This window comes from Propithecus coquereli, unplaced genomic scaffold (genome assembly GCF_000956105.1).
Source record: "Propithecus coquereli isolate 6110/MARCELLA unplaced genomic scaffold, Pcoq_1.0 Scaffold560, whole genome shotgun sequence".
Taxonomy (NCBI): Eukaryota; Metazoa; Chordata; class Mammalia; order Primates; family Indriidae; genus Propithecus; species Propithecus coquereli.
In genome coordinates this window covers 1,046,759-1,058,065 of record NW_012151508.1, presented here as the reverse complement: position 1 = coordinate 1,058,065, position 11,307 = coordinate 1,046,759, and positions in this window count along the sequence as shown.

Sequence of the window (11,307 nt, the reverse complement as noted above, 5' to 3'; positions counted from 1 at the left end):
GCGGTGGGTCTGCATTAGGAATTAACGTCCTGAAAGTGTCTACTTTGGAGAAGAAAGCCATTTGTGCTCAAAAAGTGGGGAAATAACTGCGGTAACTTTTCCCAAGTGCCTCTCAGCAGTCGGCCGGCTCCCCGTGAACACGCGCGGGCGAGGAGGTGCTCACGCTGACGGCGCCTCCGCGAGGCGCCAGGTGCGAATCCTGACGGCGGGGAGACACCCAAGCCCTGCTTCGGTCAAGGCCTGACAATTCTTTCCGTCGAAAGGGAACTGTTTATTGCCCCCGGGCTGTGTGCCAACAGGAACTGAGGAATTGAAGCTGAAACTAACTTTCCAAACTTCCAAACTGCCTTTCTGTCGTTCCCCCTGAGGAAGCTCTCGGGACCAACCAGCATGGAAATTACCGGCACATTCGCCACCATCCCCGTCGAGCCTCCTCAGCAAGTTCGTCTCTCAGGCAGCTCGTAAGTCGGTTCATTTGCCGAGAACGCCTGGGGGCCGCTCCTCGGAGCTGCAGGCCCCACGCACCATCAGGGGCGGGAAATCAGAAAACGTCTGGTTCTTGCTCCCGGAAAACTCGGGGCTTTGAAAGCGCGCGGAGGAGGAGGTGAGCTGCGCCAGAGCTGTGGGAAGTGGCACCAGACTCCAGGTAGAACGAAATCACTTCCAGCTGGAGAGATGAGGAAAGTGCCCGCAGAGGGCGCTTGGAGGGGCTGTGAGGCGGGCGGAGGAGGCCAGGGGCTTCCTGGACAGAGCCGGCGCCGTGCGCAGACAGCGGGGCTTGGCAACGCACTGGGCGCGCGCTGTCCTGCTGGCGCGGCCTTGGGTGCGGGAAGGGCCCTGAGGGTGAGGCCGCGGAGCCCGCGGCCGTGGGCAGCCGGGGTCACTGCCCCGCCGACCAGCCTGAGCACCACGACACAGCAGTGGGCAGTGACAGCTGCCAGCACAGAAGCTCGTGTGACAACGCACAGCCTGAGGGACCGTGCTTTGAAATGACGACAGCCGCCGATGTGGAAAACGCCGGAACTCTCGTGCCAGGTCACCCTGCTGCAGGTTCCCCGACCCGACCCGACCGCGGCCTCCCGCCGTCACAACCAGATGGAAGCGACTTCGCGGCCTTCCGCGGGGGCAGCCACGCAACGTGGCAGCGAGATGCTCCCGCTCTCCGGGTGCCGGCTGAGGGACGCTTTTCAAGCCACCTCCCTCGTGTTTCTACCTGCCGTCTTATTTCTATGACACGCACATTTCATCCACAAAAACAGCAGAGAAAGTCACCCGCCCAGCCACGGCCCGGATCAGCAAGATACCTTTCATACGGCGCTGCCCGACCTTTGAACTCCACACGAACCTCACACACCCAGGCACCTGCCTGGCAGGGTCCCCGCCACTGTGCCGCGAGGATGCATGGCACCCGCCGAGCGAGGCAAAGCGAATCTTCTGCCGGGCCGATCAAGGGACGATGCTTTTGTGCGGCCCTTTGTGTCTGTCCCTGTGCGTCCCGGCATCTTCGTCCGTGGCCGTCCCTTCACCTCCCTGTTGAGGGGGTCTCCGTGGCCTTCCTGGGGGATACCTAAGCCCGAGAAGCAGCAAAGGAAAGCAAAGCGGCTTAGTGCGCCTCCGCCGGGCTTAATGCCTCTTCAAAGATGCCAGCCCAGATGTGGCCGGCTCCAGGCTAACCTCCCAGGCAACAGCTGGGAGGCTCACCACGCTCCCGCCTTCTGTTTCCGCGTTAGGAGCAGGGATAAAAGCTGCCTTCTTAATGGCGCGGGTCTGTGTTGGAGGCATAATTTTCTGTTTACGTTACAAAAGGGCAGGCTTTGCGTGTTTTCACCACTGCCAGGGAAAGAGAGAGATAGCTGCTTTCCTACCAGCAATGCCGCCTACTCACGAGCGGCTGTGCTTGAGGGTCGGGGACAAGCCCCCCCGGGGCGCCCTCCGCAATCGCTCAGACAACTGCTAACATCTAACTTTGCAGAAGGAGTGGGGAAAATATTCCGTTTCTTACTTATATTTTATGGTGTTAAAATAAAAGAAACATTATTCCCAACTAAAAATGGCCAGGGGATTTCAATGGATAGAAGTTCAAGCATCAGAAAATGTGTTGCATGATTTCCTGGGTTGAAGAGTCAGATTTTAAAAGGATTCCTGGCTACTTACTCAAATTTAGCAGATTAGCAACAACCAAACTGTATTGCCTCTGGCAGCTTCTCCGTGTTGGGGAAATTTCTTTGAAGAAATCTGAGTGACAAAAGCCACTCCCATATCCGTGTTTGGTTTAAGTAGAGCATCCGTGAACATTTGGCTTAACAAGTAAAAGTAGAATTAACTTTTTTCTCTGTAATCTACGTGTGATCCTTGGAAGCTGAGTCACTGGCCGTGCTCCTGGGGAAACTTAGCAAACGCCCGTGCGGCAGAAAGAAAGCGTCTCCTTACACGGTTCAGAATGCGCCATGTTTTCCTAAACAGGCCTCTGATTTCTATCTCATAATTGGCCAATAGTAAGAAAGGACTTTTCCAGAAGGCTGCAGAAGTGAACATGTTTCACCAAAGTATCAGAGGATGTGAGACACTTACAATCTTGCATTTGTAAAATGATTTGCTGTAACGGTTTTACCTTTCAGGTCACGTGACACTTGCGTTCCGACGGGAGACATTCTGTTGGCTCCCGAGGTGGGTGGGGGCTCAGGTCCCACTGGCCACATCCCGGAGGAACCTGGTGGTGGATAAATCTGGGGCATCTCCCACCCGAGACAAAGGAGGCAGGAGGAGAAACCACAGGTCTGACAACAAATCGAAATATAAACACCAGGCATCAAATTACCGTCAAACGTACATTGTTGAACGGTTACCTTTGAATGTCTGCAAAGCAAAGCGTTCGCCACCCTCAGTGCGGAAGGTGCCGTGTCCTGGGTCGTTGACACGGTGAGAAGCACGTGTCTGAACTGTGTGTCCCCAAGAACCCTCCCCGACCCCCCGGGCGTGGGCACCTGGCGACCCGCACCCCCTTCCGGGCTGTGGTCCAGAACCAGCTGCTTCTGTTCTTCAAACAAAATTTAGTTTTGTTGACAGCGTCTGATCCATTGAATGTGACTACTTCTCTTTTGAAATTTAAAAAAAAGGTAAATATATGTGAACGAGTTTTATTCAGCAGACGGGATTATGACGAGGATGCCACGGACCCCCAGGGTGGGCGCTGACCTCACGTGCCCCTCCCCCGACCCGCGCGGGCGGATTTCGGTCACACCCACCGCGGCGCTGCCCCTCGCCAGCCTCAGCGGTCAGAGGTGATAACCAGACACCCACCAAAATATTCCAGCGGAAATTTCTATTCCAACAAACGATAAGCTACGACCTCAAAGGAGAGAGTCCTAAGTTGGCGTCACAACTCAGCATAAATAGGCCTTCTGTATACAGGACACATTTATTAAGCACCTGTTGTGTGCCCTATACTGAGATTATAATTATTTTAGCTGGGAAGATTAGACTGATAGAAGCTACTCCACTATTTCTGGGAGTTGGAAGCTGTATATTATCTTGACATCCAGAAAATTCCTTAAACTCATCAATTCTAATAATATGTTATTTGTTTTCCTATTGTTTCTTTTTCTAAAAATGTATATCAGCATATAACTTGCAAGGTATGATTTGCTTGCAAACTTTTCTTCAATGGTTATTCTTCTCATTTCTGTTGCATATTTTATTCCAATAACTGAGAACTTCTGTATTAAATGTTGATAACAAAGGCCATGTTACAGTTTGGTTCCACCCAGTAAGACATCGATTGGCTTTAGTTTTAGATATTTTTATGGTGTTGGGAGACACACTCCTATTTCTGTTTTCAAAGAGCTTTTAAAAATGAGGAAAGGATATTGAATGCAATGAAAATATTTTTGCCATCTTGAGATTATTTTATGATTGTCACTTGCTGTCACTTTGTCCCTTGAGATGCTGTCTTCTCAGGAGATCACATGGCCTGGGGACCTGGCTGAGGGTTCTCTGTCCTTTCCAACGGCCTTCCCGTAGTGCGCGCGTGGTGTCCTGGGCATCTCGGTGACGTCGGAAGAGGGACCCAGTCATGTTGGAGCGACAGGCGAAGCTTTGGGCTCTCCCCTCAGTGCTGTAAGTGGCATTAATACCCCAGTCTGTCCTCACTTCACTCCGAGAGCTCTTGCTCTCACTGCCTCTTGCGTTCAGCGTCGGTTGGGCTGGTCTGTCCTGAAGCACGCTCTCTGGCACAGAGGCCCCTGAGCCGAGCTGGGGAGGCATCCAGTAAGCAGAGTCACCTGCTAGGATGTTCAACGCGGTGGGGGGCTAGGGGTGGGCCCACCGCGCTCCGAGCGGACTGGAGCTCTCAGGCGCTGCCCAGCCCTCTGCCCTGGTCTCAGACGTCTTGCGGCCTCTTCCCTGGAGTGCGGGGACCCACCCGTCTCTCCTCCTGCCTCTGGGTTCACACCTGGAGGCAGTTTGGTCATGTTCAGTGTGACAACACTGAGAAAAGAATCTGCATCCCTCGGGGCTCAGCGCGGTGGCAGCAGTACGCTGGGCCCCCAGAGACCACGGACCACCTGGAGGGACAAACTCGGGTGGCCTGGGAGGGGCTCTGGGAGCGGACGGAGCCTGGCGGTGGGGGCCTACAGCCCGGTCGAGCAGGGCGCCTGGAGCACAGCGGGACGTACCTGCCACGGAGGAGTGAACTTCTAAGCCAGGCTGGAGCGCAGCTTTTCGTAGTGTTTGCCACCTTGCAGCCACGCTAGCGCCCGAGCCGGGCTCGCCCCGCCTTTCCACGGAGTGGGCTGCAGCGCGAGCTACCGCGGGTGAAGGCTCCCTCAGGCCCAGCTGCAGGAGCGGCCCCGGGCTCCCGGGTTTCGCGGGGAAATCGGGCTAACAAGTGGCGCCGTACTCGGTCTCCGCAAGTGCGTAGCACCAGCCACGCTGCTGGGGGCCATCCGGACCCCTAAACCTTTCTTAGAGCCACATCTGAAAGATTTCAAGACATAATTTGGGGGGAAAAAAACCCAGAATGGCCAGTTCAGCAAAGCAAACTGGAGGATATAGGGAAATTTAATTATTCTAACACAATGTCTCTTTGACATCGTTTCTTCGTCAGGCCCAAACCTATTAATTAAATCACTCCACTAAAAAGGAGAAAAGAAATCACCTATAACTTTTTTTCAAGTGCCACTTTGCGACCTTTAGTCCCTGTGTTCCTACTTTGGGCTACAAGGGCATAAACCTGTAATTAACAACTTCGTTATTGCCTCTGCAAGAGTAATTGCCATGTATCGCCTCGAGGTAGCAAGACTGAAAAATCGTTTCTCTCCCCCCCACCGGCCCGTCCTCCGGCCGCCTGCAACGAGGCCACTGGCTGTTGTTTGGATCTCGCCAAGACTTCACCTTTCACAAGAACCTTGTGTTAACAGGGCAGTTCCCACACAGTGACCTCTTTGGGAGACAATCAGCACAGATGCCGTAATAATTCCCTCGCTTGCGCGGAGGCCCGGAGAGCAAAGGAAAAAAAACACACAGGCTGGGCTGAGATTAGATTATCAATTATCATGAAACTGTCTGCAACTTCAAAGGGCTCCGGAGCTGGGGAAAGCACGGCTTATCGCGACTGTGAGAGTCCTGCAATTATCTCTCGCGTCACCCAGATGCAGAGCAGTGCCGGGCTAGCTCCGGCCCGGGGGAAGCCTGCACCAAGGGAAGACGGAAAAGCAACATTTGCTTTGGAACGTGAGTCACTGGTTTGGGATCGGATGTTGACATAAGCGGGATCTTGGATATGTTAGCCAGAAGCACCTCCGTCCACAACACTCTCGCGTCTACGGAGGCAGAGACGCCGTCAGTAAGGACACGCAACACGCTTTGCTTCTTTCCCTGAAACCCAACTTTCAGGTAGGTCAGCAGATGGTTGATAGCGCCACGAAGAGCCACGCATCGAACAGCGCGTCCGGCTGCAGGACGCCTGGGCTCCGCCTTGCCCAGAAAGGCTGTGATCGCTCAGAAACAGTAGCAAGGAAAACACACGTTTGGAAGCAAAACTTCAGCAATTGACATCACTTCCTGATTAGACTTTAGGGGACTTTTTTTTTTTTTTTTGCTTATTTTGGGATTTTTCCAGTGGGATTAATAAGACTTCAATTTGACCCACAGTGTCTCAGAACTAACCACAACAATGGAAAATAAATGTAATGTTTATCAATACAGAGAAAAGTCCTCTGGCTAAAAAGATGCCAAATAAAAAACAACTAAATTCTCATGCAGTCACAAGACGAGTTAATGTGCAACTCCTGAGCCGCACACCACGCACCGGGATAAAATTCCCCTCCTCGCTCTATGCACAGCCTTCCCTGGCACCAACCGCCGCACCTGGAAAGCAAACGTCGCTGGCCGCTGCGCGCCAGCCTCTCCGCGCCGTCACGAGCGCCGTCCTGTTTCCACAGCACCTTTGACGGCTGGGGTCTCTCTCCCCGGCTCTGTCCTGCGCTGGCTCCACGGTAACTCTTGGTAACTGGGACTCCCAGACGGGGCTAACTGCATGGCCCAGGACAAAGCTCCTACACATCTTTATTTCGTCACATGGATCCAACTTTTAAATTCACAGTATTGTATCAACGTAGCTCGAACCAATGAAACAAACAGAACTCGTTTTCCTCTCTCATTTCCTTTTCAGGGTTCAGGGGAAGATCCCTTCACTTGTAAGAGTAACATACGAGTGTTCCAAGAATTGGAGACAGAACACATTGGTGTTCTTCTTTAAGGCCACACGCCATGCCAGCATTCGGAGGCTATGTTAATATTTGTCCTGTCTCCTCCTAATCTTCTGTGTATTTTCATATTTTGACATCATGTGGTTCTCACCATTTTAATTCTCCTTTCTTCATAAAACTTTCTTAATGTGTAGTTTTCCACGTCCTCGCAAACTCATACAGGTGGTTTTAAGGGCACGCAACGGTCCTGCTCGCGGAAAACAGCGGCCGCGAATCCCACGCCGCCCACAGCCGCCGCCGCCGCCACGCGCAGCCACTCTGCTGAGCACGAATGTCGGTGTCGGCTAAGCGACTCCTCACGAGAGCCCACGAGCTAAGTTTCCGATCTCCACTCTGTAGATAAAAGGACTGGGAACGAGGTCAAGCCTCTCGCCCAAGATCCCGCAGCGAGGACGGCAGAACCCGGACCCCCTGGGTGTCCCGGCCACACGGCCAGCCTGGACCCCCCCCACACTGCCACGGCTGCTCTCTCTCGATCACCGAACCTCCAAATTGTTTCCGATTTTTCACCATACAAATCCACTCTCACGTACCCAATTTCTTTCAACCACCCAAAATGCGTCCAGAGCTACTGAGATGTAGCGAGATTGGTTTACGGTATTGTGTTTCCTTTATTTTCTGTCTCAACAGTTCATGGGGGTGGGGGGGAGAAGGAAACAGAAGCCAAGGACCTGGATGTTTATAAAACAAGAAATAAAAAAAAGTCCTTGAATTAACAGAGGTTGATTCTGTCAGCTGGAAGTCAAGGAGAGACCCCTTTGGCCTCCGCAAGTCTGACACTGACTACGGCCCCGAGCGCAGGGCAATGGCCCACAGTTGGACAAGTTCACTTGTGACAAGGTGGAAGGGCCGGGATGAGGCTGGGAGAGACGAGGGAGCCGGCTGGACCCACAGCTCTGTCTCCCGTGGGGACCTCAGGGGCTTCATTAGAATGAGAAAGTTGGTAGAGATCATTTCACGTCACGCTGTCCTCCTTTAGAATATCTATAATTCCGATTTATGAGGGGACAACCAACCCAGAGGAAAATGAATAATAGACATGCACTCCAAGCCACTGACCCAGTGACCCGCATGTCACGAGACTGTCACCTGCAGGAAGTCCCCCGCGGCGGGTGTCCACATCGCAACGCCACGATTCAGTGGCTGCTAATCAACAACCTTGCTAGCATTTTAATAAAAAGTATTCAAAGCGATGGATTTCCCTTTATCCATAGGGACACTCTCACGCGGAGACTCTGCTTTTGTTTTCTGAACAGACACCGTGAACATCCCCTCCGGCCTGGCTCCGTCTGACGTCTGCACGGTCCAAACTACTTAAACATTCTCTGAAAATTCAAGCCCGGTTCTCTCTGTTGCAACGATGTTTGCTGCTACCTACGAATGAGTCGAATTGCTAGTCCAGACATGCCAGAGAAGGAGCGAGCGCCAAGCTTTCATGTGTGCTGCTTTGAGATAAAACGAAATGATACGTAATCTTGAATTATGTCATGATGCATAATGCCGAGATTTCCCGGAAAATGTGGAGCTAATCAGTTATTCATTTAGGAATTAACTAGAGCATCGATTGTCAGATTAGACTCCTTTAAAATTCTCAATGTCCTTTTCTTGGCATTAACACTCTAAGTATACTGAGTCCTTTGTGTATATTTAAGCAGGAAAGGGGAGAAGGCTTTCTCGTGTGCCAAACGGAAAAAGAAAACAAAAGTATCCTTTGCTTCAGTTGTTGGGCAAGCGCTTGGTGATCTGCCGCAGCGGCTCAGAGGCTCAAAGCGGCAGAAACAAACTCGGCCACATGTGTGTCCGACAGGCGGTTACCACAGCAAATGCCCAAACCTCCAAAGAGGGGCTGACGTCACTGGGGATTATGTCCCCAGCTCCCGCGTCCTCGCGCTGGTGCTCGTCGCAAATCCGGCAAAGCACCCACCGCTCCGGCCTCGCCGCCCGGCCGCGCACAGCCCGGCTCGGGAGACGGCCCCTCGGCGCGCCGCGCTGTGCTTCTGGTCATGTGTAATCTAGAAAACACAAAAGGTCACGCTACGTAATGAGGGCAAAGATTCAGTAACTTCCCGTCGCGACATCCTCGGTGTCTTTGTCCTCACACCACCTGGGCGCCACACACCTTCTCCCCAGGTGTGTGTGGGCTGCCGGGAGCAGGGACCGTCCTCCGCAGGCCAAGCACGAAATTCGAAGCAAGAGCACCCACCCTGCCACCTGGGAGCTGCCGAACGGGGGAAATAGACCTGTGTTTCGATTTCTTTGCTTTGTATAAGTTCAAAAATTACGGATAAAAATTCTGACCTTAAAAAAATGCTTAAAGTAGCTGGAAATGTTTGAGATATTTCTTTACTTTTGCTTCTCTCCCCACATGTTAGCTCGGTATTTCAAAATGTTTTCATGCCCATCCTGTTTTGTGCAGATGTTTTCAAAGGAAGAACTTCTTCCAAGGTTGGTGTGTCTCCCCGTTTCTGTGGGTAGGGCCATAAAAGTTCCCGTCGGTTCAGATCTGCCTGAAGCCACCGGCAGAGGAGCAGTGACAGATGGGACTTTCTGCAGGGGTCGCCATTAGAAACAGGAGTTTTCTCTGAGACTTTATCATATAAATAATAATCTACACTTGCTGAGAGCAACAGGGAGCAGACGCTTATCGTATATGATATTCCCGGGTAAGACTCAGGAATTGGAGCTTACTCTGTAAGACATTCTAGAAACTTCTAACATGTAGAACCAGCTATGTACAAAGTTCGTCCATCTGAATATGTAGTAAATATTCAAACACATTTACCAGGAGAGTATCTATTGTCCATGACCAAAGTTGGCTCCTCCTTCAACTAAACCATTTAGCCAGCCAGGGTCACCGTCAGCGACAGGGACAGGTTGCATATCGGGAGAAAGCCTAGCGCTGACAAAATCATAAACTTTCTGTTAGTGTATATTATTTGCCTGCCTAAAGCTGATAATTAATAGCCATTTTGATGTGCTAAGCACTCCTAATAATGAAAGTTAAATAAGAAACCATTGGTCAAGAATTAGAATGTCAATAGAGAAGCCAATTTCCTAAATGTTAATAGACGTTAATTGCTTAATCTATGTTATCAAAGACATATTTTATGTCTGCAAAAATCACCATATTGCGTATGACATATAAGAAATGATTATAGGCCGGCATGGTGGCGCACACCTGCGGTCCCAGCTACTCAGGAGGCTGAGGCGGGAGGATCTCTTGAACCCAGTGTTGAAGGTTGCAGTGAGCTAGTCTGATGCCACTGCACTCTATCCCAGGCAATAGAATGAGACCCTGTCTCCAAAAAAAAAAAAGGAAAGAAAAAGCAACGATTATGAAATAATAAAGATTAAACAATATACTCTGGCTGACATACACTGATGGGTGCAGGCTGTCACAGCAGTTGTCCCGGGCAGGCAGCCGCGAGGTGTTTCGCTCATCTTACCTACAGCATGTCCAGGGCGCCTGTCCTGGAGTCGTCTTGGTTGGAAGGCGCCCTGCAGAACCAGGTCCCTTGTTTGGTGACTACACTTGCATGTTGACCGAGGTGGTCACGCAGCTTCACACCTGCCATTCAGTGCCCGTCACTCCACTGTGCCTCCGTGGCTCACCTGAAACCCCCCTCCGTGGCTGGGCAGCCGGGATCACGCAGAGAGGGCTGCGGGCGGGAGGCAGCGCAAAGCCGCACACCGTCGGTGTTTCTGGAACAGCGGTTTCTTTGGGTGAACCGAGCTGATAGGCTCAGAAGTGACTTTTCTGAAGAAGGCTGCATTAGACACACAATCCTGTGTTTGTCTGAAGGTCAGTTTCTTCCTACTCACACCTCCGCCTGCGGAAGGCCTGTGTGCCAGGAAACAACCGTGTCACCCGAGTGTGATTCGAGGCATTGCTGTAAACACGAAGTTCCTGCGGTTTCATTGTTAATTCTGAAGACAAGAGCCAACGTGTAGTGATGTGCGCTCAGCGCTTTACGCGAATATCCTCAGTCCTCACTGCGGTCCTGCAAGACGGGAGTCGCTGTCGCATTTTTCTCATGGAAAAACTGAGAACAGAGAGAGCAACCACCTTGCCCAAGGTCGCACGGCGGAAACAGCAGAGCCATAGCCGCGCAGGTATTATGGGCGCGGCCCCCAGTTCCTCTGCACACTCCTGTGGGCGTGGGGACCGTGCCGGGCACTGTGTGGGCGCAGGGGACACACAGCAGGGAGGCTCCGGCCGTGGTGGGGCCCGCAGTAAGGCAACGAGCCGCTGCGTGTCGCGGGGGGGTGAGGCATCTGCAGGGAAGTGCGCACGTGGGTTGTGCCCGTGACTGGAGGCTCCCAGCCCTCCCTGCCCCACAGGCCCCCTCACCACAGCCACGATCACGGGGACCACGGGCGAGAGGCCCCCCAGCGGGCACTTGGGCCGCACGGCCAGGGCAGGAGAAGGAGCCCCCCCGGCAGGTGCAGAGCGACGAGCTCGGAGCTGGGCTCCCAGCCCCCGTCGTCCCACCACCGGGTCTTGGCCACGGCCGCCCAGGAGGCAGCGGTGCTGGCGGAC